At 45.9% G+C, this 26,350-nt stretch overlaps 1 long non-coding RNA gene across 1 annotated transcript; it reads left to right on the forward strand.

Moving 5' to 3' along the window:
• Positions 1–4,450: 4,450 nt before the first annotated feature.
• Positions 4,451–11,590, forward strand: LOC142582006 (uncharacterized). Its single transcript, XR_012828352.1, has 3 exons — positions 4,451–4,590; positions 9,772–9,854; positions 11,525–11,590. It is a non-coding gene; the product is annotated as an uncharacterized LOC142582006 (long non-coding RNA).
• The last annotated feature ends 14,760 nt before the right edge of the window (positions 11,591–26,350 follow it).

Here is a 26,350-nt window from a genome sequence, read left to right on the forward strand (position 1 = left end):
AACTTGCGGCCATTTCTGTTCGGCCGATACAGCAAGAGTTCCGAGGCGAAAGGACCAGTCCCGTGCCCTCGAGGAATTCTTCCGTGACGTGTAAGGCCTTTTGCAGGGCCTGCTCCACCGCTGTGTACGACCCATAGCCGCACCAGACGGTGATGATGTCCGCGTAAACAGCGTGATTGAGATTGACGGCCCCGATTCTGTCGAGTCGGACTGATAAACCTCTCATGGCGAAGTTGAAGAGCAGTGGAGATAGCACCGCACCCTGCGGCGTGCCGCACGCTACCACCGCGTATCCGTCCGACTTGATCGGGCTCAAGTTCATAGTAGCCTTGCGATCCCTTAGGAAAGAGCTCACGTATGCGTAAAAGCGTTCGCCGAGGTTCAATCTCGTCACAGAGTCGAGGACGTGCTTCTGTTTGACCGTGTCGAAGGCCTTGGCAATGTCCAGTGCCAAGACGCATCGGACGTCTCTCGTGCCCACGTCGACTATCTGCCTCTTGATCAGCAGCGTGACCTCTTCAGTTGGCAGCGAGGGTATGAAGCCGACCATATTCGGCGGGAGGAGGTGTCGTTCCCCGACATACCTCGATATTCTGATGTGGATGACACGCTCCGCCACCTTGCGCATGCAAGACGTGAGCGAAATGGGTCGCAGACTGTCTATGGCTGGTGTCTTGCCGGCTTCGGAATTAGCATCCCCGTGGCTTCCTTCCTGGCATCCGGTACGTTGCCGGCCTGCCAGACATCGTTGATTTCTTTGGTGAGCAGTTCGATCGAGCCGTCGTCTAAATTTCGAAGGTGTCTGTTCGAGATTCTATCCGGCCTGGGCGCCGATCTTCCGTTGAGGTCTTGAAGGGCGACTCTGACTTCCGAGACAGAGAAGGGGGCGTCCAGCTCCTCGTCCGCCTTGCCGCCAAAGGCCGGGTAATCTGGCCCGGACTGACAGATGGGAAGGTAGCGACGCGCAACTTCATCCATCACTTCGTGCGTAGATGCGCCTTCGCTGTTGAGGTTGTGGACAAGCCTATCGATGGCCCGAGTGTGGTTTCCCTTGGACTGCGTTTCATCCAATAAATTCTTGAGAGGGTTCCACTTGCCTCCCACACGCATCTGGCCATTGAATGAAACAGTGTGAATCGATCTCGCGGTTGAGGGCGGCGATCCTCCTCCGGAGGTTGCGATTCAGCTTCTACGTCTTCCATCTGGCCGTGAGGGAATTCTTGGTTTTAAACAGGTGCGCCAATCGAGCGTCCACGCGGTCGAGCTTGAGCTCCGTTTCGACAGTCCTGGTGACCGAAGCTACGTGATGATGGCTGAAAAATTGCGAATGGAGCGTCTAACGACCAGAGACATATAAACCTGCGCAATTCTTTGGCGAACGTTCGCAGAGGGAATTTGGCGACGTCCCGAACTTTCGCGGGTTCGGGGAGAATTCAATCACTGCATATGAAGTAACCGAGACTTTGCTTGGTCGCAGGTGGACCTAAAAGTATGACCTCCAACAACAGAAACTGCTCTCTTACGTCACTTCATAAGACATGTAAATGAACTATGTTGGGAAAAAGTCTTTCTAACCTGCTTATGCTAGGATCGCGAATGCCTCCTGCTGACATGTACTGGACGTTTCACGTCATGTAATCCAAACTTTACGAATTGACAGGTGTATTTGAGGCAAGAGAGGCCAACGGCATATTTTATCAACTTATCTTGAGCTAGTGAGTTGGAAGATTTTTGTGTGATTAGCTGCCTGATGAATTATGCTAAATTAAAGACAATTTTAATTATTGGTTGTAGTTTATACGTTGCGTTTGAAAAGTTGTTGAGGCTCCTTAGAAAGACCTAATTATTTTGTCTTAATTACGTTATATTTTACGCGGGCCCATTTCCAGTCTATAAGAAATCGCGAAATATGAAAATATTGACAATACTGCTTACTTGCGCATGGAATTTCAGCGCCTTGAATTGCGCTTTAGAATACCAAACCATTCAAGTCAGTCGAAAAAAAAGCAAGCAAGTGACTGATGAGGGAATCTTGCGTACGTCAGCACTTTTTTTGTGAAGCTCGAAAACCACCACGTCCTCACTAGGCCCTTTTCTTTATTGCGATAGCAATTATATCGACACACCAGGCACATTTATGTCCTCGGTGCTGCCGTCGCCATGAGGTTCGGCATAACATCCAAGGGCGATGACACCGTCGCCTCGTCCCCTACGCTGTATGTGCGTCTGAAAGCTTGCGAGGGGAGTTGATGAAGATGGCTCATTCTGCTCAATCAAGAAGTGCGCAGTATTACGTTGGGCGCGAGACATCAAACGTTGCGAGGCCCCGGAGGGAGGCGAAAGTTTGGGGTGGGGTGGGGGGGAGGTCTACTCCTGCTGCAACTGCGCATGTGGCGGATGCGCGCGTTCGCGCGGCCGTATCTTGAGAGTGATCTGCGTAGGGAGCAGTGTATAGGTGCGTCGGCGGCACGTAGCTTTGTGGCTGCTGTGTATACTCGGCGCTCCCATTCTGTGGGAGAAACAGGCAGCACGAACACACGAAGCTCACTTCACTCGCTGCTGCTGCCGCGTTTCCTCATGCCAGCGTTCTGACAGCGTGTGTCCGCGGTCATGCAGTGTGATGTGTTCATGTTTGCGGTGAACGCTGCCACTGTGCTTGTTACTTTAGTCAGCAAGTGAATACGGTCGATAAAAGTACTAATCTCGCTTCGTATGGCTTTCTACTAATTGACTGTTGGAATCGACGCTTCGCCTTTTTTATAATTGAAAAGCTAGCTTTCCTGCAGGCAGTTTGCCTAACCAACAAAGCTGTACTTACTTTAGCAAACAGTGCCTACAAGCACAGTTTGCCTGAATTACGAGAGGGAATATGTATACGTAGCTTTATTCATGAAACCATATGCAAGAGACAAGCCACAGCATTTCCACCTAACACTCTGCCTTCAAAAAAGCTAACCTACTTAAACAAATGACCGGCCCCGCCACTCCTAGGCAACTTTCTAGTGCCTAAAAGCGGATTTTCGAATGAAGAAAAGTGTCTGTAACAAGGGGTAGGCCGGTGGGCGCTGAACAAAATTGCAAGCACACTCGCCGTCTTCCGACGGGCGTTCCGGCTTTGCGAGTAGAAAACGGGATTGAACCAGCTGATATCCAAATGCAACAGTCCGCAGCGATAGCAATTTATTTCTAATTCGCGGGCTTTCTCAAGAGCCTGAATAAAGGTACGACGTGAAAGATTACGTCATCGCAACACTGCGTCATCAGAACAACTTAACTGGGTATTTCACAGCATGCTCTACAACTTTATAAGCTATAGAATATGCCCTCAATCGTACGTTAGAAATTTTGCGTAATTGAACGTAGCTTTATACAGAAGCACCCGGTAGATCAAATCGCGAGCACAAGATAACGCTAGGAAATATTTCGTAGTCTATACCCCCAAATAGGCCGCGTAAATCCTGGAAGGCCACACATGGCAGCGTCGTTTGTCATTACGGTTGAGAAACTCTTTGTGATGTATGTGCGAAATCATAGATACATTATGTGAAATAATTTGGCGCATTTGTTGTTTCTCAATGAACGAGTAAGAAAATAGAGCCAATCATACCATATTCATAAGTTTTACACATTGCCACCAATACGCATACACGGTTCAAAGGGAGCTGTAGAATCTATTTGCTATGCTAAATTTCAAGCTATAGGCAACAACACTTAGTATGGCTTCTTAGTGTTTTTTCTTTTTTATTCCGTTTCCTTTTATTTACTTATTTGTTATATTACAGTGTTCTCTATTCTGTTATTATTATTTTTTTCACGAGCACCTGCTTCTGCCACTCCTTTTGTTATCTCTTTCAGAGACACGATAGCCCGCGACCACCAGCTAAACAGGTAATAGAGGGCTGCTGTGCACGCCGTTGGCACGCCGGCTTCCACACGGGCCTTGACACGTGATTGACAGACGGCCCTGTTCGTGGCCTTGTCCACAGCACTCCTTTATTATGATTGCTACACCCTCGCCGCTAACACCTTCTATCGTTGCTGCACCTACCCTCCTTACGCCCTCTCCCCTTTAGAAGGACCGCACCCACATATTATACTGTGGCAACGAAAGCCTATGTCGCCTTGTAGAATACAAGTCCACTTGTCGAAAGGTTCGCTCCTGCTTTCACGTTGTTTTCGTTGGGCTCATCGTCTTGAGTTTCCATCTCCCGCCTTCCCCGTGTTTTCCCTCAACGTATTAAGACACTCGTCTCATTTACTTCAGAAATGAACGAATTTCTTGTCGGCAAAACCATCTTATGTCATTTCATTAAACATCTTGCGATGCGAGAGGGTGTTTATGCACCGATGTGGGTTGACATGTAACAGGGACCCTTCTATTAAACGAACATTATTGTGATTAGCCGCTGTAATAAATTGCCACATCCGTTTCTTTTTTCTTTAGTTTCTTCTAGGAAAAAAGATTTGGGTCAAATACCGAACTTACCCCAGACCACTGTACATTGGTCGCACATGCACATCTTACGAACCGACAAAAGTTGTAACTGGTCAATATCACATAATCAGACGCTACAAATCCTTTGATACTTGGTGAGTTTATCTTTTCTGCACTAATTCTTTATGTTTGAGCGAGAGAAATTTCTGCTTTGAATCTTTATGAGTATTATCTTATGCACATGCAGCGAAGTGCATAGCGCTTAATGTGACTAATTTACACCTGCGGCAGCTTCAAATGATTTCATTTTTTAATCACCTTCCTGTTTGTGCTGGCACATCGTCACTCATAGATTTAAGGAAATTAAGAATTTTCTGAAAATTATTTCGTACGTGTGAAACGGTTCCCGCAGTCATGGAGAGAATGGAATTGCTTTTGTGATGAAGATAAATCTTGGAACCTTGCAGCAATCTGAAAAATGCTAACGCGACTTAGATGGAATCTGAGCGAATAATTGTGTGCTCGAATGCTATGTGAGGCAAGTTAGGACTGCGACGCCATGGCATGACTGTCATAATGCACAAGCAAACAAAATAGGTGCTCGTTCTGTCTAATAAAGGAAAGCGATGAGCGGGGCCAGCGCTGTGTGCGTACTTTGCAATTCTACGAGAAATTGAGTGTTCAGTACGTACAGATCCCGTCATGAGGCATTGATTCTACCTATTAACGCTTTACTCAGTGAAACCTTAAAGGTAGAGTAGCATTGTTGCCACTACGCGTGAATAAGCAAACTATTGAACGGAATTTTACAGTGCCGAAACAGTCGTCATTGACATCAGATATTATTGTTATCACGGAGCGCGCTCGAATGGCTTTCTGTCTCCGTGATCACGACGCAAACCCTTTTCTCTTCATTGACGAAGCCACAGAACCATGTCAATATAATATAACCATGAAAATGCTGCACAGCCACCTCCGTATGTGCGATTTACGCAGTATAAAGAATACTTGTGAACGCTCGTATGCTAAAATAGTAGCGCCTTGATGACCTCCAGCATAGCCACTCGAAGAGCAGCCACCCACGCTGAATGGGTCCCTCCTTGCTTCTGAGCTTCTGCCAGGCATGGTTTGACAGAAAGATCCGAAAGCTTACCTGAAGAGCTTCCAATAAGTGCGGCCTCTTTCTTTTTGCTCAAAATTGCACATGTAAAAGAATTAAAAGCATTCAGTTTCGAGATGAACAAATGCACCTGAATTCTTCCGAAAAGGGGCGTTGTGTAAGCAAAACTTATTTGGAGAGTTCTATATAATGCCGGGCTACCTAATATAGGCTTGTGAAGTATGGTTCCAAGGCAAAAAATAAACACGGGAGAGCAGAAAAAAAAACATTGCCAGACTTCAACTGAACTTTCTTTAATGGAAAAAAGCCTTCATGTACACAGGGAGGTGCTGCTGGGGCACCCGAGCGCTCCTAATATTAATTAGTGCTAACGGTTTGACATATGTTTCACATGACCACACGCCACTTCGAGCTTACTGTATTAAATTCTCTTGTTTATTACGATTTCAATACATTGCTGTTCAATTAAAATCTAATATGACTGCGCACATGCATGGCAAGTGACAGGAGCTCATTGCGCATCAGCGCTTGCTGCATGCCTATGAATTTACTTCGCTATTACGCTACAGGCATACGCAGCAATGCGAGGCCCAATTTTGAGGCTTTTTTAAACTCTCGGAGATAGAACCTGTTAAAACTATGAATTTCAAATATCTTAAATATTTATACCGTTTCGTGATTCAAAAATGTTTGACCTCAAATCAGAGTTACAGCATCTGCTTTGAAAAGAGCCACAACGGCATAGTTGGCCACTGATAGATGTAACACGAGAGCCCGTCGAAAAGTTCCAGGAAGCACCACCACCGCGCCTCGTGAAATCTTCACAGATTACTCCTCGTAGTAGCAGACGCCTCCCCGGGTCCGGGGAGTCGTCTCCGATCGCTTTGATTTCGCCTGCGCCGCAAGACAGGCGCCGGCGGTGGGACGCACCGCGGAGCGATGCCATGAGCTCCGTGTCCCCGCTATCAGTGGCCGCGCCTGTACATTGCTCCTGCACATGCTCTGACTGTGCGATGCCGAAACAAGAAAAATTACAAAAACTGACAGAACCACATTTTAGGATGACAATCGGCGTTAACCTCATTGCCGCGCAGGCGCTATACCAACAAACCGTATTGCTGAATACGCTTATATATACAATATGTAGAGTAGTAAGTAGGCTAACGGTGTTAATCGTATTATTACACGCGTGCGCTGCAGCCACTGTTGCCACTGACGACAGCGTGCACATTATAGACGTCAGAAAGCAATGTTAGGTAAACGGTAGATAACAGCGTTTGAACCTCAGGGCCAGTGTTGCCAACTCAGCGACTATTGCGCCAAGACTATTAATACGACTATTGCGCCAAGAGCTCTTCGAAGCATGAATTGTGCGAGGTGTTGTGAAAGCAGAAATATTGTAAACTGCCAAGCATGCATCCTCGAGCGCACAAAGGTAAAACTGGCCAATCTTCAGAAGTTTAACTTTTACACGTGCTGCGCAACACCTGTAATACCAAGCTGCGTTAATTATTATCTTTCTTTCGCGAAGAGGAGCAAAAATGGTTTCCAATACGAAGCATAGGTGGCAGCGCTGAACGCCCCTTTTCGTCTAAAACAAACACTATGTTAATAGAGCCGCCCTAATTAGACGACCGCCGGAAGACAGGACCGATAAGGTCGTCAAGAGCACTGCGCCACCTCATGTACCCTCTCCTATCACGATGCGAAACGTGTACGAAGTCGCGATTGAATACCGGCCCGCTAGCTCCAGCGACCGCTACTCCGGACACTCTGCTCCAACCCCACTTGTAGTGCTAGCAACTTAAGAAGCAGCTGGTTCCAGTAACTTTGCTGAAGTCTGCGTGGGTGCTTATGAATGTGCATAGCGGCGTCGACAGCGCGACTTTAAGAACCCTAGATGCATGGAGAAAGAAGCTGAGTTCCTAAGCAGACTTGAACACTCCTAGATCAAGTGACAAATCTCTAGATTTGGCATCATCATTGTTTGGTTCACTGAAAAGAAAGTTTCACAAAACGCAGCCGCTTTAGTGCAACCACGTTTTGCCGCCGGCACTGTAGATTAAAAGGTTGACATGTCCAAATTCGAAGTAACGGTGGTGCGATCGTATAGCTGCCTACATCTGGTGCAGAATTTTTATTCAATGTCAGTCAAAAGAATGGGCGTTCTCTCGCTTTGAGCTCACCTGGACCTGTGGAATGTGCTAGCAGTGGTTGAAGAGCGCCCTTAATGAGGTTCAATAAAGAAATAAAGTGGCTGAAATACCTAAAGAATGTTAATCCAAATAAAATAGGTTACGGGTGCGTGTTCGCAACAAACGCACAGCAATAATGCGATTTTCCTTCGTCACCGCCTGTTTCATTATAAAGAAGTTTTTATGTGCAGCAATGAGACTACAGAAGAAAACGGAGTTGTAAAATTGTCACATATGTATGTCTACATGACAATTGATGCATAACAGACAGCAAACTGTATCAGCTAGTTCTCACGCCTTTTGGATGGACTACGGGTCTGTTAGCTGTATCACGGCTGCGCTGGAACGGAGCAGAGCCATCACAAAGAACAGCGAGCCACGACCGCGGTAAAATAGGAGTTTTTACCCTTGCGGTGTTGAAACCTGGCGGCATGATGGTGCGTCTCAGCCTGCGTTGGAATCCTTGCTGCTGCTTTCGAGCGACACTGTGGCTGGTTGTTCGTACCTGTGTATTCAGAAATGCGCCCGAACTGGAAGCCTACGCTTGAGTTATTCTAGATGTTGCCTGGCATAAACGTGCCCAAGCCTTCATTTTGCTCGGCGAGTTCACTTCGTGCGTTATGACTCAGTCAAGCATTGACTTCAAGGAGGCGGGCATATTTGAACACGGGGGTTGTGATTGTTCCCGCGTGGGTGGCGTTGCAACAATTAGGCACCAGAGGGGGAGGATGTTATCCTCTAAGGGCCCACCTAGTGGACATGTCCATTTCGTGTGCTGCTGAATTTCTGATTGGCTGGGCGGGGGCACGCGTCAAAGGGGGGCAGGTACCTTCAGCAAATCACCACTTCCGCAGGAGACGAAATGGATATGCCCACTACGTGGCCAATTACAGACTACCTTACCCCCCCCCCCCCCTTATATTTCACCACGCGGAATTTCTTTCAGCGCTCGCCTCCAATGTGGAGGCAGTTAGAGGCGACGTGAGGAGTGAAAAAAAAAACAGATAATTGGATAAAAACGGCGCATATAAGTTTGCTGGAATGAAATATATGCGTCAGTGTTTGATTTTGTTACCATGAACATTGTGTTTCATTACGAAATTATGGGCTCCGACACATCGTGCGCTGTAATTGCATGTAATATTGACCACGCCCGCCGTCACACACAAGTATATAAAGTGCTGCCCAACTGCTCTTTAAAGTTTTACTGTGAACCCCCTCCCCCAGAATTACAGTATCATTTACTTGTATTTCCTCAGTACTGCTGAGTGCTGTTTTTAAAGGGGAGGTTCTCGGCATAGTTTTCGCAAACTATGTTCCGACATATTGACATCCTTAGGCGAGTATAGCTTTTGGTCAATGATATTTTCTTGTGTTCCAATGAATTCTCGCAGAATAAGAACTCGTCAGAGCCACTTTAGACTGCTTACGTGTGGGAATGCGACAGCCTTGTAGTCGCTCTGGTTAAATGTTTTTTCCGCGTTTTTCTTGTCAGCACGAGCTCTCTACTGCGTTCTGACTGTGCCTCCGCAAGGCCGAACCAAACGCGCACGCTTCCCCGCGACGAGTTGTAAACTCGAAAGACCTTTCAGCGGCGTTCAATTGGAAAAATATTGCTTTATATTTTAGGCACTCACAGCTGTGACGTGGTGTGTGCGATAACTCACGGGTATGCACACCTATAGTAAGCCAGAAACCTGGAGCCGCCATGGCGTCGACGAAGCGTTTTCGTTTGCACCCCATATATCCGGGCTCGCTTCCCACCGAAACAGAAATTCAGCAATTTTCCTTTTCAATGCCGTTCATTGGCGTGATCTGCAGGAACGTCACTGAGAAATTTGACGTCAGTCCGCGAATATTTGTGACGTTTGTTTACTCTTGGTGCCGCCAGCCATTTTTGGTACCATCTTTCGCATTTTCTCGTAATGGAGCATTTAATGCTTTCGCATAATTAACTCAATGTGAAAGGTCATTTTGTTGCGAGTGTGCCTAATGTGCCTTTGGGTTTGTGCTTATTTCAGGTCAAAGGAAACGTTAAAAGGATATTTGAAGCAACGAAAGGGGAAAGGTGGCGTACCACCTATACTGGAACTGTGGTCTAATTGTAAGCTACGTATATACCTTCTTTCTGATTTGTAATATTAGCTGGGCAGCTCACGCGTGCGTTACTGTTAGGTGTTTACCAAAGCGTGACGGTTAGATAATTTAGGCATCCATCGACATCATTGCTCGCTTTCGGCACTTTCTTTTTCCCTCTGCTTCCTTGGTTAGTTTTGCACCTTCTGCCGTATTTAGTTCGTAACCACTGATGCATGAAACTGCCATCACGCATCGCCGGAGTAATAAGTCTCGAGTGCGCACTGAGCGGTAATGAAAATTTTATTCACATAATTGTTAGCGATTTCGCAAACATCCACGTTTTGAAAACGCAGGCCTACAAGCAATACAAGAGAACAAAAAAGGCAGCAGCCCGAATGGTCACTACCACACGCATAATTTTGTCATTTTTGTTCTCTTCTTTTTCTTGCGTATTTTTTGTTTCTTAGAGAACATTCTGGTCTGTTATCGATTCGGAAAGCTAAATATATTCATGATGCGCCTATGTGCACTGTTGCTCCGTTGTATTATACGTTATTAGGAATGCAGCACCACGGGACGAAGCGGAAATAATTAAAATTTGCACCTAAGATTAAAGACAACATGCTTGGTCTTATTGGAATATTTTATGTGAAAATTTCGGTGGGCATATCAGGCTAGTGAGCGAATACATTTAGTGGTAGTTGCACGTAATCTTATTTATTAAATTCAATACATCTGACACAAAAATGTTCCTGCTTCGTGGACAAGAGCTATACTTATCCTAATTAGTCGTAGTACGTACTCATTTCATTGGCGCCCAACACTTTGTCTTCATAACATCAGTGAACGTGAGCGCACGTCAGTGGACACAAGCACTACAAATTTTGAGACAGACCAAACACTGCTCTAGATACAGGATCTCACGTTCTGCCTGTCGAAGCTGTGCTCTATCGTTTAATATCGTTGTTTGCAGATACACGCCATTTTAACTTGAACTTGAAAGTTGAAACTTTGATACTCGATGATGAAGGGCGTAATTTAGATGGAGTTTTGAAGATAATAAATATACCATTAGAACTATTTCTGCCTGCCTCTGAATTCGGCACGTATACAACCACCACCAAGGTGATAATAATTTTTTTAAGGAATACTTTTTATTAGCCTTCTGAAACTCGCGCTAATAAGCAGAAAAGTATATCCGGCTAACATTACTACTCTTGTAGAAAGGCCATTTTCGCAACAGACAGAGCACTTTGGTAAATGATTTGTACCACTGTAAGATATGCGTTAATTTAAAAAGTACAACTGTTTTCATTTCTCTCTCACGCTATGATAAAGCAGTATATGTGCTATTTCAATAAATTCGTCATACAGACTGTTTATTTAAAGAATACACAAAAAATCAGTTCCGCGAAACATGTACTAAGCATGATGAAAATTAAATGAGCTGCATACACCGCAGTACATCCTATATCCAGCACTTCTTGATTTTTGACGAGGAATACATGAAAGAACGCATGCAGCCTATCAAGAACCACAACGTCGTCTTCTTAGCAAAACCATTTTAACGAAACAGCATACTAAGAACGAAAGAATGTTTCTGGATTAATTACTTAAAAATAAAAATGATACTGTGCTTTCAAATGCAGACTGCTTTCTAACAGGTTATTCTGGAAAATGTTCTATTCCTCTTAGATGGAGAAGACGATACCTACAAGATGATTTATTGGCATCACGCAGACCGCTGTGCTGTAATGAAACGGGGTAAGAAAGCGAATACGATTTAGCGAATGAAACTATATTTATTCCATGATTCAAAAAGAGGAAGGGGGATGGCAGGCGACATGCTACAGCATTTTGACCTGAGTGTCTGTTGCCCCGCCCCAAAACTTGGCACCACAGCGTGCTATCGAACGTGAAATTGCCCAGTTTCAATACAACAGAGAAAGGTTTAGGCCTGCAGTAACACATTATGACAGATGATAGATGAAACTGAAAATCGACAAAATACCATTTACCTAGCACTCCTCGAGCTCCGTGGTAAAGCAAGGACAATGCACTTACCTTAGAAGTTCTTTCAGATGAACATGCATAGGAAAATAAATTTTGCTTACTATATTTAGTGCGGTTACTAGGAAGTGCCCATTCTTCTAGCCTCCTTTTTAAAACAAGCTATTCTATATGCTCAAATCTAGCAAGAGATATGAAGTAACTGTGCACTTCACGTGGTGAATACCTGATGTAATATAGTAATCCGTATTTGAGCATGGCAAAAACAGATAATCTAATGGTGGAGAAATAGTCAATGTGTGTGTGTGTTTTTTAGCTGATTCCTGGTAATATGCCTGACTGACTTTTTGTAGTATGGGTAGTTTAATAAGGTTCATTTTTCATATAGTGCCTCAAACTAGATTGCAGTAATCTAAGTAGAAGTGACAGGGCGCATAGTAAATTGTTAGTTTAGAACGCATTGAAAAATTACACAGCCCATCTAAAAAGCAAACCAACTGACCTGGAAAGCTTAGTAACAACGTCATCTCGTGCTCGAACACGAAGTGTCACTTTTCAAGCTTCATTTTTTCCTCGAGCTGCAAAAGATAGGAACGACCTACCCCTCAATGTCGCTACAATCACATGTCATTCAGAATTTCTGGAAACTGTTCAAGCTTATATTTCACCGCAACACCTGCCTTTTCTTGTGTATACATGCATGTTAACCACTCCTTATGTGATACCCCGAAATGGGTCTTTAAGGTAATAAAATAAAATGAAAGTTTTATGGCCGTTTATTTTCATGCAAGGGCGAAATATTATGCCAAGTGATTTGAAGCTGTCAACGACATCAGCATTATGATCACATAACTTCCCTTCCTTATTTTTTTAGTAATGTTACACGGAATAAATAGGGATGCTTTTGATTTTTTTAAAATTTATAGTTGGTCCACTTCGTACCATTTACGTAGTGCTCTAAGTATTATGTTACTTTGACTTATAAGCACATAGGCAGAAGTGCCTTTTTAAGAAAAATTAACTACTGTCATCGGAACATCGCATGGAGTTTGGTTCGCTCTGAATGTTCTAAAAATAAAGAAACAGTATATGCAAACACAAAGGCCCTAGAAGGATACCCTTAGGAACACTAGATTGGTTATGTTTGGGGGTTGATTTGTCAGCGTCAATCAAGACAACTTGATTCCGTTGTGATAGATAAGAACACAACAGCTCGAGACCGAGATAACGGACGCGAAATTTTTCTAGTTTTTAAAGTATTTCGGCAAATTATTTTGTGAATATTTTGTGAATTAAATTATTATTTTTTTATTAGGAAGTGAAACACTTTACTTATAGCAATAAATGTCACTAAGGTTAGAGAGAGAGACAAGTTTAATTCAGGGTTCAGTTACTGCGGTCACAGCCTCTATTCCTGGGCCCCAATGCCCATCGCCTCGTCGTGAGCCCGCTGGATGAGCTCCTGCAGGGCCTGGGGTTCGCCGTGGCACAAGACGCCTCTCAGTGCACATAGGTTTGGTTGGGGGTGTTTGTGGATTGATGCCATGAGGTAGGTGCTGGAGCTCCACCATGGTGTAAAAATTATTGGTGGGGCGCCACAGCCTCCGTATCTATCGGGGCTGGAGGTAGGAGGCAAGGGAGGGTTATTTTCTTCATTTCAATTACATGAACCACAATCAATTTTTACAAGACTAATGCACATTCCATCGATCCGCCCTTTTGGAACCACAACTTGGAATAAATATCGAGTGCTTATAAACTTGGTGCTCTTTTCAGTATTATTCTTGTGAATGACTTCGAGAACACAGGTGAGATTATGATTGGTCGATCATTAGTAAGACAATTTATTGCCACCACACTTGAGCATAACAGGTGCGTCGGGTATTTCCATTCTCTGCGAAAAATAGCAGACGGGATTGCCTCATTAATAATATGGGCCAAGTAAGGTGCAATAACGTTCACTACACACTTGACTTACTTAGTTTGTAATCCGTAAAAGTCAGTACTTGAAGCTGATTTCAGATTCCTTAGTAGCACGGAAACTTCCTCAGTGTTAGTGTAATCGACAACATCTTATTGAGTTATTTTGTTCGAGTCTTAATTAGGGGTTTCGCATGGGCCTAGTGACAGTGTAAAGCTTATAAAAGATCAGTTGAACTCCTTTCAGCTAACCGCTAACCAGAGGCGAACTCACCATCAATTGTGAGCTCACTTTTGCTACCACCTATATGTTTAAAAAAAATTGCTGTATATAGGGGCTTGATGAGAGAGTGTTCTATTGTCACGCATTTATGATATGACTTGGCCACGCACATGGTTCGAAGAGGTTATTGTGTGATTTCAATAAACTGTTGTTAGTCTGCGTTCGTCATTCCTTCTTCTATCTCGGTGCCTCATCCCTAGTGCACTTGAAGTTCAGAAAAAAATGTTTTACCAACTGGACTCCCAACAGACACTCCTTCAGCGCTTATATTTTGTTTCAGAAAAGGGCTAGGTAAATGTTTCCAGAATACTTTAGGATTATTATTCTTGGCGTTATCACATAATATCACAAAAACGTAATTTGTACTGCACCAACTCCTTGTTGATTTTGTTTCGATATTATTTTAAAGCTTTTAAGTCTGCCAGTGAAGGAGTTCGGAATTGTTTGATGAGCTTACTTTTACGTTTCAGCAGCCTAACATGTATGGGTGTAATCGACGGTTTTAGCTGCTCATGCTTGGTTCTTTTCATTTTCCATGAAAACCATTCACTGCAGATGCCCTAAGTATGTTCATAAATAAGCAATTAATTTCGTGTGGTCTGAAACAAGAAAAACAAAGATGCCGCGGTTGGCATGAAGTACCACTTGATGAAATTCTCGAAGCACATCGTCGTTACTAGATTGATCGTAGCGAAACACAATAAATAAGTGTCTTATGTATAAGAAGCCACTTCAACATTTGAACCACAAGCAACCGGCGTGGATGAAATAAACGTAAATATCTTACAGTGGTCTCCGACTTCGGAAACAATTGTTCTGGCAGAGTTAACAGATGAGACAATATCAACAATAAAATGTTCGAGTAGAAATCAATACGATGAAATGACGCTTCTTGGCATGGCGTCCAGTTCATTGAAACCATTACTGTCAATAACAAACTTAAAGGTGGAACTTTAAGAACATGCCTCAAGAACGTGAATGTCAAAGCGTACAGTATATCCTCGTTTTATTTCTAATGTATTACGTTCGCATGAGCCTTTACTACACATGCGTTTTCTAAGTTAAATAGAGCTTCCAAACATATTTTAGTCATCTTGCTAAGAATTCAGAACTTCTAATATTTTAGGACACTATTTATATAACTACAGCATTAGTATTGCATGAAATCGAAGCTGTCATCATCATCATCATCATCATCATCAGCCTGGTTACGCCCACTGCAGGGCAAAGGCCTCTCCCATACTTCTCCAACAACCCCGGTCATGTACTAATTGTGGCCATGCCGTTCCTGCAAACTTCTTAATCTCATCCGCCCACCTAACTTTCCGCCGCCCCCTGCTACGCTTCCCTTCCCTTGGGATCCAGTCCGTAACCCTTAATGACCATCGGTTATCTTCCCTCCTCATTACATGTCCTGCCCATGCCCATTTCTTTTTCTTGATTTCAACTAGGATGTCATTAACTCGCGTTTGTTCCCTCACCCAATCTGCTCTTTTCTTATCCCTTAACGTTACACCTATCATTCTTCTTTCCATAGCTCGTTGTGTCGTCCTCAATTTGAGTAGAACCCTTTTCGTAAGCCTCCAGGTTTCTGCCCCGTAGGTGAGTACTGGTAAGACACAGCTATTATATACTTTTCTCTTGAGGGATAACGGCAACCTGCTGTTCATGATTTGGGAATGCCTGCCAAACGCACTCCAGCCCATTCTTATTCGTCTGATTATTTCCGTCTCATGATCCGGATCCGCCGTCACTACCTGCCCGAAGTAGATGTATTCCCTTACGACTTCCAGTGCCTCGCTGCCTATTGTAAATTGCTGTTCTCTCCCGAGACTGTTAAGCATTACTTTAGTTTTCTGCATATTAATTTTTAGACCCACTCTTCTGCTTTGCCTCTCCAGGTTAGTGAGCATGCATTGCAATTGGTCCCCTGAGTTACTAAGCAAGGCAATATCATCAGCGAATCGCAAGTTACTAAGGTATTCTCCATTAACTTTTATCCCCAATTCTTCCCAATCCAGGTCTCTGAATACCTCCTGTAAACACGCTGTGAATAGCATTGGAGATATCGTGTCTCCCTGCCTGACGCCATTCTTTATTGGGATTTTGTTGCTTGCGTTATGGAGGACTACGGTGGCTGTGGAGCCGCTATAGATATCTTCCAGTATTTTTACATATGGCTCATCTACACCCTGATTCCGTAATGCCTCCATGACTGTTGAGGTTTCGACTGAATCAAACGCTTTCTCGTAATCAATGAAAGCTATATATAAGGGTTGGTTATATTCTGCACATTTCTCTATCCCTTGATTGATAGTGTGAATATGGTCTATTGTTGAGTAGCCTTTACGGAATCCTGCCTGGTCCTTTGGTTGACAGAAGTCTAAGGTGTTCCTGATTCTATTTGCAAGTACCTTAGTAAATACTTTGTAGGCAACGGACAGTAAGCTGATCGGTCTATAATTTTTCAAGTCTTTGGCGTCCCCTTTCTTATGGATTAGGATTATGTTAGCGTTCTTCCAAGATTCCGGTACGCTCGAGGTCATGAGGCATTGCGTATACAGGGTGGCCAGTTTCTCTAGAACAATCTGTCCACCATCCTTCAACAAATCTGCTGTTACCTGATCCTCCCCAGCTGCCTTCGCCCTTTGCATATCTCCTAAGGCTTTCTTTACTTCTTCCGGCGTTACCTTCGGGATTTCGAATTCCTCTAGACTATTTTCTCTTCCATTATCGTCGTGGGTGCCACCGGTACTGTATAAATCTGTATAGAACTCCTCAGCCACTTGAACTATCTCATCCATATTAGTAATGATATTGCCGGCTTTGTCTCCTAACGCATACATCTGATTCTTGCGAATTCCTAGTTTCTTCTTCACTATTTTAGGCTTCGTCCGCTCCTGAGAGCATGTTCAATTCTATCCATATTATACTTCCTTATGTCAGCTGTCTTAGGCTTGTTGATTAACTTCGAAAGTTCTGCCAGTTCTATTCTAGCTGTAGGGTTAGATGCTTTCATACATTGGCGTTTCTTGATCAGATCTTTCGTCTCCTGCGATAGTTTGCTGGTATCCTGTCTAACGGAGTTACCACCGACTTCCATTGCACACTCCTTAATGATGGCCACAAGATTGTCGTTCATTGCTTCAACACTAAGGTCCTCTTCCTGAGTTAAAGCTGAATACCTGTTCTGTAGCTTGATCTGGAATTCCTCTATTTTCCCTCTTACCGCTAACTCATTGATCGGCTTCTTATGTACCAGTTTCTTCCGTTCCCTCCTCAGGTCTACGCTAATTCGAGTTCTCACCATCCTGTGGTCACTGCAGCGCACTTTGCCGAGCACGTCCACATCTTGTATGATGCCAGGGTTAGCGCAGAGTATGAAGTCTATTTCATTTCTAGTCTCGCCGTTCGGGCTCCTCCACGTCCACTTTCGGCTATCCCGCTTGCGGAAGAAGGTATTCATTATCCTCGTATTATTTTGTTCCGCAAACTCTACAACTCTCCCCTGCTATTCCTAGTGCCTATGCCATATTCCCCCACTGCCTTGTCTCCAGCCTGCTTCTTGCCTACCTTGGTATTAAAGTCGCCCATTAGTATAGTGTATTTAGTTTTCACTCTCCCCACCGCCTATTCCACGTCTTCATAGAAGCTTTCGACTTCCTGGTCATCATGACTGGATGTAGGGGCGTAGACCTGTACAATCTTCATTTTGTACCTCTTATTAAGTTTCACAACAAGACCTGCCACCCTCTCGTTAATGCTATAGAATTCCTGTATGTTACCAGCTATATTATTATTAATCAGGAATCCGACTCCTAGTTCTCTTCTGTCCGCTAAGCCCCGGTAGCAAAGGACGTGCCCGCTATTTAGCACTGTATATGCTTCTTTCGGCCTCCTAACTTCACTGAGCCCTATTATATCCCATTTACTGCCCTCTAATTCCTCCAATAGCACTGCTAGACTCGCCTCACTAGATAACGTTCTAGCGTTAAACGTTGCCAGGTTCATATTCCAATGGCGGCCTGTCCTGAGCCAGTGATTCTTAGCACCCTCTGCTGCGTCGCAGGTCTGACCGCCACCGTGGTCAGTTGCTTCGCAGCTGCTGGGGACTGAGGGCCGGCGTTCGATTGTTGTGTTCATTGGAGGTTGTGGCCAAGTACTGCACCAGGGTGGCCAATCCTGCTCTGGTGAGGGAGTGCGTTACCGGTTCTGGTCACCGGGATCAGGCCACACTCCAGGCCTGTTTGTGCAATTTTATCAACACGCGGATTTTTTTTTAATCCGGTGGAAAATTGCCGGCACCGGGATTCGAACCACGGACCTCTTGCACGCGAGGCGGGTGTTCTACATGTACGCCACCACTGCCTCGAAGCTGTGCTAGGTACTAATTTCACATGCAAATTTCACAACTGTAATCCTTATGTTTGTGCCTACTGAGGAGTTTCCGCTAGAAAGCTTGTTGTCAGGCACAATTTCCTGTCATTGCGCACCTTGGCTTTGCGTCCGTTGAAGTGAATTTCGCTAGATATACTGTAGTACGTCGTCTCTTGCACAATACGCCTCGCACGATATATCTAGGCTACACGCACACACACACACACACACACACACACATATATATATATATATGTATATATATATATATATATATATAACACCTCCTTTACTGCTTTGTCATCTTCCTCTGCCTTGCCATTTTATTGCCCTCTACGCCCCGTGCGCCTAATCTTTACGCTCAGCCACGCTACAACTTTCCGGCGCGGCTTGCAACTTGCACGCAGCAACTGGGCACGGGAAATCCACTAGCCCAGGGCATGAGGCCGTCATTGGAGAAACGCCCAGCACGTAACTATACCTTTTCTGGCGGGTAATAATGACTGTTAAACCCTGGCCTAGGTTTACGTCGGTGCAATCTTGTGTGAAGAGCGCTTGCAGCTGTTGGCATCAGTACAGCACCAATAGCCCAGGCGATGTCATCACGCCACATCAGGATAAACTTTGAGCGCTTGTCCGGTGCATCTTTCCCTGTTCGTTACTATTAGGTTTCATAGGCACTCGTAGAAATGTCCAGCTGGCACATGCACGATTTCGAGTCTGCCACTATGTTGTATATGCATTCGTCAGCTTAGGTAGAAGGCGACAGCGTCTCAATAGACTTGTAAAATATTTATCTCGTGGGTTCGGTGCTTTATCACTGCGCGCATTCTGCAATGCCGAAGCCAGGGGCCCTATAACGTTTTTATTCCAATCTCCTGATGTTAAATTTGCGTAACCGCTGACGCACGCATCGGGCGGTCCCCCGCAGAGTTGTCTCAACAGACCAATCCAACACTCTCCTCTTTCATAGGAGGTCACTTTTGTTTGCTTGAAAACGAATAATATTGCCCACACTGAGCAGTTTGTCTTATCTAATTGGATGACAAGAAGCGCGGAACACGCTTATGTGGAGATGGATTCGATCGGGCCGAGCCACTGCACTGAAAATTGATAACCGGATGAAGAGGGTGGTGTCGGCGTCAGCGACTGGTCCGCTTTAACTCGCTTAGCTTGTGGTATCTGGTCGAAAATCGCTGCGACATGCAACAGAAGCTTCAGAATCCCACTGGAACGGATCATCAGAGAAGTGTTGGCAGAACGAAGTTGTAAACGTGCCTAAAGTCCTCAAAAACGTTACGCGGCCACGCAAAAGCTTTATTATACGCAAATATACCCATGCTCTCGAGCAAGTGCGGGTAGCCAGTGCTTCAGGGATAGGCGGCAGCCATCGTTTATTCTATTTGGAACGTGGCAGCCTTCGGCTGTTCAAAAGAAAATTCAGTTTTGTTCGCAATATTAATGCATCTTTAACGCATACACGTCACTTTGACGCGATGATTTATTGCGGTTTAATGACGTTGCGTGACAGGCAGGTGAAGTGGCTGCAGCCCGAAAACGTTTGCCCAATAGCCGTGGGCTAATGCGAAAAGGCGTCTAGTCAGAAATAACTATTTTTCTTTTATCGTACAAATCATGTATAATTAGTGTGTACACGTCACATTAGATGGGAGCTATCGCGGTTTTCGTGACGTTGCGTGACAGGGAGGTGAAGTGGAGATGGTCCAGAAAAGTTTTTGACGAATCAGGGAGGGCTCATTGCAGCATTGGAATAGAAAAGTTTGGAATAGTTTTACCTTATAGCGGCTCAGCTTTCTGCGCCGCCCTTAGTATTTCCCCACAACTGTGGACTGACTCCCGCATTCAGAAATGCGTCTTGAAGATCATGCTTCACTTGATTTAAATGACGCCGGAAGCGAACGGCCCCAAGAAGCTCATTGCGTTTCTTTTCGTGCGTTCATCACAGGCGTCATTTAAATCAAGACAAGCATGGGCTTCAAGTTAAAATGCATATATGAATATGAGGTTAAAGTTCGGCAATGCGCCTTATTAACAGGAACACCACCATACGTCGCCGGTATTTGAGCTGTCTATGGGTGCGATAGGAATATAGGATTATGGTTGGCATGAAGCCGGGACACCAGGAAAAAATGAATGGGTCGCGATGAACAGTGTGCAAGACGAAGGCAAGAGCATTTCAGAGCTCCAAACAGGGGCCAGCTATGTTTACACCGAAACATGTGGGCTCTGTTGCGTCTGATATGAAGAATTGGGCCGCAATGTCAGTTATCTAATAATGGCTACATGAGCCATTTTGTTCGCATGGGATTGTTTCGGCGAGATTTCTCTCCTCATAAGGTAGACGTATCCGCATTAGGCGACCGGATGCACAGAAGTTTGAGCATGTGACTGCGGAGGCACCAGGCAGCGTATCCCTGCTGCCACCTCGGGAAGGGTCGGAGGTCCGGATTGGTAGCGAATCAAGTACGGGATGGGCCAGTGCCTCAATGTGTCCAATCGTTCAATAATATGGTAGTCACTGCGTTGACAGCTGAGGATGATAAGTGGTCTCGACCACAGGCAGTCATGGTATTGTGGTGGGGACTGACTGGCGCTGAGCCGGAGAGACGCAGTAAAAATTACCAGCCGTGGCTCCTGCGGTGGCGCAGCCTGTGCACCTGTATACCGGGGCGCTGCAGGGCACAGATGCTGTATTTGAGCAGTGTCCCTTGTGAGCCTAGTGTGTCCAGGAACACGGGTCGGTCTCATTGCAGACAAAAGAGCAGGCGGAAAATAGCAATTCTATCACCGCTTCATCCTGACTAGGATTGGTACTTGTGGGCTTGATATTTGTTGAATCCTTTGGCGGCACCATGAAGTCGGTTTGTGGGAACCGACTATTTTTCGTGGTCTGGCCTAGCTTGGGGGGGCGGTCAGCATCTAGGCATTGATTGTGGCCTGCTGCGAAAAGCCACAGCGCATGATTTCCGCCAGGTTGCTTTCTGTACAGTTTTTTCTGAAGTTACAATAGATACTTATGTGCTATACACATCAATTTCATGCACTGCAGGAAAGGACCAGTGTGAGGTGTTTGTGTGGAACAAGTACATTGACACATCACGTACCATGTGTGACTTGGAATGCGAGCAGCGCTGCGGGTATTATAAAGATGAAATTTATTCGGAATCGTGTCAAGAGACTTCGAAAGGGTAAAGTATCTTCTTTTCTTTGTTTTCCCTAAAATAGTCTCATAAACAACAATGCACAAATGGGCCTGTACGGGTGGTCAACTTGAAGAATGTCATCTAGAGAAAGACTAGCGTGAATTTAGAAAGATAGTGCAAACTTGCTTTTCCGGAAGAAAGCAGCATGTTGCAGAAAGAAATAATATTTTCTCAGAAGACCACAGATAGGCTGGACATATATACACACCTTTTCATACAGACACCACATTGTAGCGAAGAGAAGAAGCACGACAGGAATTGTAATTACCGTATGTACACAATTCAGAGACAAGTTCACAGCAGGCCCGTCACTGTTGTCTTTTTCAGTCCAAACTCCTGCTCATTTTCCTAAATGTTGTGCACAGCAGTGTGACATATGTTCTCTCTCTGCATGGAAGCGGCGTCCGGGTGCTTCTTAAGTAGAAGAGGACTGGTAGCATTTTAGGCGGCTGTCATGAAAGACGTCATGGGAAGTCTGGAGGGGGCGAGTAGTAAATGAGAGCGGAGAGCTCTGGTAGGTTATGTCGGCTGCCTGTCTACAGTCCCGGTATAGACCGGAGTAGCGAGGCATTAGGTTTTCCGAGGGGCGGACGCGGTGGGTGGGAGACCATAGGAGGACAAAATCCCCGGAAGCATTGTCGGCTGCACTACGAAGACTGATATAAATGCTTTCCTGGTTGTTCTGAGAAATACAAAGCTGACGGTGAGCAACTTGGCTCGTTAGTCGGCTCGGGCTATGACGTCGCGGGCATAGTGAGAGGACTAGACAGTATTGAATGAATAGACAGTATCTTATCAAAAGCCGATACGAGATCACTGTTGTACATCCATAAATTGTACGCAAATGTGAGAAAAGGGAGAGCAGAATCGTAGTAACGAGGGTCATCAGAAACATACATGGAGAGCTTGTCTGTTATTGCTTGGTTAAGCCGTTCAGTAAGTTCATTTGTCTGCGGGTGGTATGCAATAGTAAGTTTGCGTTTGGCAGAACCGGAGAAGAGCAAGTCATCTGCAACTCTATAGATGTAGTGACCACGGTAATATTGATGTTGTGGAACAGGAAGTCGACTGCGTTTGTTGCGCAGGAGCTTGGAGTGGATCTTCTCATTGCAAACCGAGCTCTATAATCGGTTGCGATGGCAACCCACTTGTTATCGGAGTCACATGTGGCGAAAGGTCGCCGGAGCCCTATACGAACACGATAGAAGGGCTCGGCAGGAACGTCAAGACTTTGGAGTATACCAGAAGGCAGCATACAGAGCTTCTTCCAGCACTGACCTAAATCACAAGAAGAGACATAGCGGCGTACAGAGCGGTATCGACCAGCCCAAAGGAATCGTCGCCGAACACGGTCGTACGTACGAGATTCGCCAAGGCGAGCAGAAGTTGTACATAATGCAGCTAGGGAAGAACTGTGATACGAAGATGCCGGAAATGCCATGCAGCATCAAAGATAAGCTAGGGTACATGATATGCCTATATAAAGCGCCATCTTTCAGTAAGAAAATGCGAAGGGAAAGATTGCATTACATAGATGTACATGGTCCACGTATGTTTGAATCTCGCCGCTCTTCAGTAGCGAGCTCAGCGAAACAAGATAGTGAAAATGGAGAAGCAGAGCAATCGGTCGCACGACTACTCGTGCAGGTGTAGCGTCCAGCGATCTAGGTGACAGGTAGTGTCATTCAGGTACTAACGCCAGCAGAGCGCATGCTGGTCTGTCGTGGGGGTGAATGGCCAACCCTATAGGGAAGGGCGAAATTGCGACACTGGCCATACAAGTGCAAGGAAGCCAGGGTCAGTGATGAAATAATTGAGCTCAGCTGGACAAAGCAGACGGCCGGGGTATGAATTCACGCTGCCGTGGCCTCACTGACTTTGGCATAAAATGGAACTTCCTCTATGTCCACTGACCACTGACCACTTTTCTTGGAGCAGATACGTCAAACTGCACCAGAGTGGGTGGAGATTTCCGGAGAGCGATGGGCTTCGAGAAGGCGATTGCTTGTTCAGGACCCCAAGGAAATGAAACGTCTGCCTTTAGAAGAGCAGTAAGAGGACGGGCGGCTTTCGCAAAATTTCGCACGAAGTGGCGGATGTACGAGCATAGGCCCACGAATTTCCGAACGTCTTTACGACTTGTTGGCACGGGAAACGTCGAGAAATGGCCCGAACTTTGTGCACGTTTTGGCGCACACCAAATGACTCAACAAGATGACCGAGCATAGTGATGTGGGGGCGTCCCAAGTAACATTGAGGCTAATTGAGTTGAAGGCCAGTATTGTGAAATGTAGAAAGAATAATCGAGAGGCACTCCAAGGTACATGGTAAATGTAGGAGCAAGGAAACGATGGTGTCGTCTAAGTAAGAAAGGACGATGGACCACTTGATGACATGCGAGAGTGTGTCCGTCATGCATTCAATAGTAGCTGGAGCATTACAAAAGCCATAAGGAGTTACAGAACCGATATAAGTCATTTGGTTTTACAAAGGCAGTCTTCTTGCGGTCCATGTCATCGACGGCAGTGCGCCAGAAGCTGAAGCAAAGTTCGATGGAAGGAAAGTAGTTAGAACCGTACAGGCAGTCGAGGGCATTATCAGTGAGTGGTAACAAATGACGTCCTTCTTGGTGATCTTGTTCAGGTGCCGGTAATCTACACAAAAGCGCGATATGTCGATTTACTTTTTGACTAGAATGATAGCAGACGCCCAAAGACTGCAGCACCGTTTCACGATTCCCCGAGAGAGCATCTTCTCGACCTGTGTAGAATTACTTCTCGTTCATGCAAGGGCACACTGTGTGGTCACCTGTGAATAGGGTTGCGTCACCCGTATCAATGCAGTGTGCCCGGACCGATGTCTCGGCTAGAAGGCGACCACTGACGTCAAAGATATCGTTATACGAGGCAATTAACTGGCATAACTTGTCGGTCTCGTGGAGCGGAAGGCCGGGAGCAATCATGTCTGTGAACTCAGGATACACAGCCGGCGATGAAGATGAAGAGTCAACGGGAGACGACGTAATATCAGCAGCCAAGGCTGATAATTGGGAGTCTTTGGAGCAGGACTACATACATAAGGTAACTATGCCTTGCAGTAGGACGTGGTTGCCAAGTCCGAAGTTGACGAGAGAAAGGCCGATAAAGTAGGTGATACTGACGATGCTAGGAGGACGTATGCAACAGCAGTAAAATAATCACAGTGATCGTCAGGTACAGGTAAAGCTGGAGAAAGGAGAACACAGGTCGTCGCATGTGTGGTTAGTCGAATGAACTCGGTGGATCACAGTGTGCTGGGAACTTTCTAGGCAGGGTCACAGCAACGTACACCGAGTAGAAGAAGTCCTGCATTGCAGATGATAAGTGCAGAGTCAGCCGATAGAATATTGACGCGTGTATTCTGTGCAGACGACGACGACGGGGGAGCACTAACGGACTCCGCCTAGTGGGCCAGAGTGAGACTGGGGGATGACGAAGAAGACGTGTCTCTGCTATGTTTGTTTTTGAACAGATTGTCCTGTTGTTCGTGAAGAATGTCCCCCTGTGTTCTGTCCGCGTTGTACCGCGACACTGGTGAAGGTGCGGGGTACTGACCGCGTCTGATGCGTCGGAGTCCTTCTGTGAGTCATTCATCTAGCCCGGACGCACTGTCACCAGTTACGAAACCCGTGCATCGCTTTAGTCGTCGACGGCTAGGCCTTGCCCCGGAGTTCTCCGCTCTTCAACCACCTCTCTCCAGGAGCTACACACATCTCGCAATGGCCGAAACCAGTCCGCCGCAAGCACCCCAAATCAGTCGGTTTCCCAATCCACAACAGGTAACCGTTCTGCATCCGCTGTTTCCCGATCGCTATCATGGAGCAGTCTTCGAAGACATTGAAGACTGGCTGAACAAGTACGAACGCGTCGCACAGATTAACCAGTGGACTGAGCAGGAAAAGCTCTCCCACGTCTATTTCGCCCTTGACGACAGTCGCCGTACTTGGTTCGAGAACCGCGAGGGTAGCCTCACGAGCTGGCAGGACTTTCGGCAGAGGATCACGCAAACTTTTGCGACTGCCGACCGACGCGACCGCGCCCAGCAAATAATGGAACTACGCGTGCAACAACCTAATCAGCCGGTGACATTGTTCGCCGAGGACATGGCCCGCCTCTTTCGTAGACCGACCCGACCATGACCGAAGATAGGAAATTGTGCTACCTCATGCGAGGTGTAAAAGAGCAATTGTTCGCGGGGCTTGAGCGAAATCCGCCAATCACTGGCGCAGAGTTTATCAAAGAGGCTACGGCTATTGAGTGGGCCCTTCATCAAAGATGCAGGCAATACGATCGACTGTCCACCAGCACTACAATCAATGCCGCCGCAGTGACTGCTGAGTATCAGAACTCCTTGCGTGGGTTGGTCAGAGAGCTCCTCAGAGAGGAAATTCAAAAAATCATGACACCGACACTAGATAGACCCGTCGCGTCAATCGCCGAAGTGGTGCGAGACGAAATCCGGCAGGCGTTCCCGATAACCGATCTTCAAGACCACCAGCGGTCCCGGAGTTAGGCCACCGCTGTGCAGTATCCACCACCGGTTGCAACCACATCGCCGTACCAACAACCTCCGACAGCCGCTCCTTGGTCGCCGCAACAACAAGAGGCTTCGAAGCGCGCAGCCGTTATGCCGCTTCAGTCATACCGCCAGTCGTCGTTCGCCGCGTCT

The sequence above is a fragment of the Dermacentor variabilis genome, chromosome 5 (assembly GCF_050947875.1).
Source record: "Dermacentor variabilis isolate Ectoservices chromosome 5, ASM5094787v1, whole genome shotgun sequence".
In the NCBI taxonomy this organism is placed as follows: domain Eukaryota; kingdom Metazoa; phylum Arthropoda; class Arachnida; order Ixodida; family Ixodidae; genus Dermacentor; species Dermacentor variabilis.